The 4,797-nt window shown below is 40.2% G+C and overlaps 1 long non-coding RNA gene across 1 annotated transcript; it reads left to right on the top strand.

Moving 5' to 3' along the window:
* Positions 1-2: 2 nt before the first annotated feature.
* LOC108313382 lies at positions 3-1,578 on the top strand. The gene is made up of 2 exons (XR_001829052.2): positions 3-95; positions 1,207-1,578. It is a non-coding gene; the product is annotated as an uncharacterized LOC108313382 (long non-coding RNA).
* Positions 1,579-4,797: the final 3,219 nt, after the last annotated feature.

Below are 4,797 nucleotides of genomic sequence, written 5' to 3'. Positions count from 1 at the left end.
AGCAGCCGATCCACCAGCTGAGAATTCGTCCGCTCCCGAGGCTGAGCAGGGCGGGGCTGAGTAAATGCCGGCTTACCATCTCTACCATCATCCGGGTAAGCAAGCCTGGAAGGCCACCATTTATGGCAGTCATGAATGGTGTCTGTTTCATTTTATTAATGCAAGAGTGGGGAAAAGTCAATTCTATCAGATGATGAAAGCCATGTTATTTACATTGTGTTCTGCCCTATTCTTAATTACCTAAATATTTCATTTTAGGAGTATTGAGTATCAGAATCATATTTGGCCACCCCTCAGCTAGCTCTCAATTCTGACACTGGAGACCTGTATTCTCATGAGTATTTTGAACTATTAGAGCTTTCTATCAACTTTTCTGAACTTTATGATTTAACCAGTAAGCTGAGAAAAGTTTTCCTAGCTGTATTCTGAGAAATGTTAATTAACATTGTTATTTATGCATTATTTAATAAAAGAAGTAGGATAGCTGTTAGAATGAACCTATATGGTGACAGACAGAGTCTGTTTGGGTAAAGTGGCAACATCGATAAAATCTTTTTTTTTTTTTTTTGAGACTGGAGTTTTGCTCTTGTCCAGGCGGGAATGCAATGGTGTGATCTCAGCTCACTGCCACCTCCGCCGCCCTGGTTCAAGTGATCCCTGGTTCAAGTGATTCTCCTGTCTTCAGCCGCCTGAGTAGCTGGAGTTACAGGCATGAGCCACCATGCCCAGCTAATTTTTTGTATTTTTACTAGAGATGGGGTTTCTCCATGTTGGTCAGGCTGGTCTTGAACTCCTGACCTCAGGTAATCCACCCATCTTGGCCTCCCAAAGTGCTGGGACTACAGGCATGAGCCACTGTAATCATCTGTAGTTATTTTTTGTTGGTTTATTCAAACTGTAGGTTAATAATAATAATTCTCTGGCAGACCGCATGATACATTTATGTTCTTGTTACCAGCTCACTTGTTTTTTTTTGTTAACCTTCCAAAATTAAGGGATTCATTTTCATTCAGCTTTTTGCATGATACTGAGAAGTGTATGATTGTTGTTCCCTCCAAAATTAGCATTCAGCCAGAGGTGACTTGCTAGGTGGCAAAGATCTGTTAATGTCTCCCAATATATAAGTAATGTAAACTAGAGCATGTACTACACTAAATGAAGATTACCGTGAATTCTACGTGATCATCTTTTTTTTTTTCTTTACAGTTTAGTCATCCAACAAGAAGAAATAAGAAATTCCAGCAATAAGAAATGAACAAAAGATTGGAGCTGAAGACCTTAAGTGCTTGCTTTTGCCCGTTGACCAGATAAATAGAACTATCTGCATTATCTATGCAGCATGGGGTTTTTATTATTTTTACCTAAAGATGTCTCTTTTTGGTAATAACAAACGTGTTTTTTAAAAAAGCCTGGTTTTTCTCAATACGCCTTTAAAGGTTTTTAAATTGTTTCATATCTGGTCAAGTTGAGATTTTTAAGAACTTCATTTTTAATTTGTAATAAAAGTTTACAACTTGATTTTTTCAAAAAAGTCAACAAACTGCAAGCACCTGTTAATAAAGGTCTTAAATAATTGTCTTTGTGTAAATTTCTGTCTAGTTTTGCTTTAGTTTATAAGTTCTTAGGTATTTATAGGACCCTTAGCTTAACCCAGTCTACAAATAGATGATGCTCACTGGTAATTCCCTCAAGTAAAATGTCTTTAAAATCTCTAATCCTTTTAAGTGGCATGCTTGTGGGTTCATACTAAAAATTACAAAATACATATTCTGATAACCTGGCTTTTTTTTTTTTTTTTTTTTTTATAGAGTTTTGCTCTTGTTACCCAGGCTGGAGTGCAATGGCTCACAATCTCGGCTCACCGCAACCTCTGCCTCCTGGGTTCAGGCAATTCTCCTGCCTTAGCCTCCTGAGTAGCTGGGACTACAGGCACATGCCACCATTCCCAGCTGATTTTTTGTATTTTTATTAGAGACGGGGTTTCACCGTGTTGACCAGGATGGTCTTGATCTCTTGACCTTGTGAGCCACCGCGCCCGGCTAGCCTGGCCATTTTTAAGGAAGACTTCGTGGTGTAGATTTTATGTTGGTTCCTTTGGCTGTGTGGCAGTGCTTACGAGGGCATGCTCTAGTCTAGACTGGCCAGATTCTAATCCTGCTCCACTTAGTTTTGTCGCCTAGGGAGAATTTATTTCAATATGCCAATTGAAGATGCCAACTTAAAGTGTTCGGAGAACCTGTCACAGGGTCTGGTGTGGTCACCAAATATTGGTTCAGCTCCTTATGTCCTAGAAATGGGAATAAATAATACGAAAACCCACGGGGAAGCTGCTTAAGAACATGGAGGTTGGTCTTGTAGTTAACATGGAACTTGTAGTTAGGTGGTTCTCAACACCTTACAGCCTAAGCCTAGACTGGCTGTTCTTTTCTAATGTTTTGTTAGATGTCTTTGGCTTGCTTTGTGAAATTATCAGTCATGTAGTTGAAAGTAACTGCTGTCCAGAAATACACTCTAGATCATCCTGGCCAGGTTTCAGGACCCAGGGGAAACAGCATGGGTAGGTAGTAGGCCAGAGTGCCACATCAGGAATCCTGCAGTGCTGTGGAAGTCATCTGTTTGGGACTAACTTTGCCAGAGGACTTGATAAGAGACTACCCCAATTTTTTTTTTTACCCTACTTGGTGTAAGTATTCGTGCTGCGGAAGTGAGTTTGTTAGTCCATTTCTTGCTGGTGTTTATGAAAATACCCAGTGTTCGTGAGTGCAGTGGACCGGAGATGGAAACTGTTGGTAGCATCTAAACCGTTAGGACTGCACATGAAGACAGTCCTGACTCAGTGGTTCAACTTAGGGGCTTTTAGGGGGGTCATGTTTTCTACTGAATAAACATTGTTTTCATGATACCACAGAGTTGAAAAATATCATAGAAATGGGAAGACCAACAACATTGGTTAAATATCCAAGTAATGTTAAAATGAGATTTTCAAAAACATCAAGGAGGAAAGTTTTTTGGGGGAATACAACCTTTTGTGTTAGCGTTGCAAGCAGAACTACGTGCACATTTTTAAATACTGTTGTGTTCTGTTGCCTAGGGCTTTGAGTACTTAAGGATTATTTGTAAGGACTGCAGCACGTGTACATCTCTAAAACTATCCAGAAAACTTGCAGCTAAGATCAAGATTTAGAATGTGTTTTGCCAATCAGATATACCAACATGAGACATGGAGACATTGCTAGGAAGCTGTGCAAACCCATCATGCTGGAGAGGGTAGTTGCTGTGCTTTGGTGATGCAATAGCAGCAATGGCTTCCTCCCATCTGCCTCTTAGATTTTCATATTCACTGAGCTTAGTTCCCCAGCCTTAGCAATCGTGAGATAACCTGTTTTATTTTTATTATTATTTTTTGGCTTCCTGAAGAGATGTGCCATTTGGAGCAGAGTGAGCATGGGAGAGCAGGAAGTGAGGAGCAAAACAAGTGTGTCATAGTTCCCGTTGAACATTGCACTAAAGGACCTAGGGCAATACAGTTTTTTAAAAAAAGGATTTGGAAGAAATAATTGTCATTATGCTTAGGTGATGCTGGCCACACAAAATCCAAAAGATCTTGCGGTCAAATTTGAGTGTTTATAATTAGCTGGTTGTGTTTCTGTATAGTAATGTCTAGAAAATATATACACATTCTTCATGGTACTATCAAGGAAATGTAGCTGGGAGTGAATCTGTGGGTCTTTATGGAAGAGAGTAGAACTATCAAAAGACAAGGGTTTTTTTTTTTCTTTTCCTATTTCATGGGTATTAAGGCTTGCTAGTTTATCCAGTGATTAAATGTATTTCAGTTCTAGAGTCTTAGGGTTATTTTGGTGTGCCTTGGGAAGCAAACAAAGGGGGCTCAAGGGATGTTAAAGATTTAAAAGAGAAAAAAATGTGAAATAGTCTTGAGAAATGGGAAAACAAATACAGTAGGGACATGCAGGATTGCCAGCAGGTGGGGAGTTGGATTTAACTAGGGCTTTGCTAGGTGAATTCAACAAAGGAGGGAAAGAGCAAAGGTATTGAGTATGTATACAAACCTATGTGGTATAGCCTATTGCGCCTAGGCTACAAACCTGTACAGCATGTAACTGCTGAATACAGGCAATTGTAACACAGTGGTAGGTATTTGTGTGTCTAAACATTGAAGGTAGCTCATGGCTGTAAACCCAGCATCTTGGGAGACCAACCTGGGCAAAATAGCAAGACCTCACCTTTATAACAGAGTTAAAAATAGCCAGATAACGGTGGCACTTGCCCATAGTCCCAACCACTGGAAGGCTAAGGAGGGTACCCAGGAGTTCAAGGCTGCAGAGCCGTGATTGCACTACTGTACTCCATCCAGCCTGGGCAACAAAGCAAGACTGTCTCAAAAAATGAAAATGAAAAATAATGAGAAAAGGTACAGCAAAAAGGCCATATAAATGATTTTTTAAAAGGGATACCTGTACTTAACATAAGTTGACCATGCAAGACTCTGGGTGAAAATTAAAACTTCTGGGTTCAGGGGTACATGTGCAGGTTTGTTATTTAGGTAAACTTGTGACTCCCATATCACTGTCTTTTACCAATACACTTGTCCCACTGAAAGGTCTTCAGGTGCATTAATATTGAATAGAACTGCCATCTCCGGTGATAATGATAACAGTGCCTCTGGAATACCTCCTGAGGGACCTGCCTGAGGCTCAGTTAACTAAAAGTTAACTAAAAAACATACTAGAGCCGGGCGCGGTGGCTCAAGCCTGTAATCCCAGCACTTTGGGAGGC

The sequence above is a fragment of the Cebus imitator genome, unplaced genomic scaffold (assembly GCF_001604975.1).
Source record: "Cebus imitator isolate Cc_AM_T3 unplaced genomic scaffold, Cebus_imitator-1.0 Scaffold136, whole genome shotgun sequence".
In the NCBI taxonomy this organism is placed as follows: domain Eukaryota; kingdom Metazoa; phylum Chordata; class Mammalia; order Primates; family Cebidae; genus Cebus; species Cebus imitator.
Note: the sequence above shows the minus strand (reverse complement) of the source record. Positions and strands in the feature narration are given on the sequence as shown.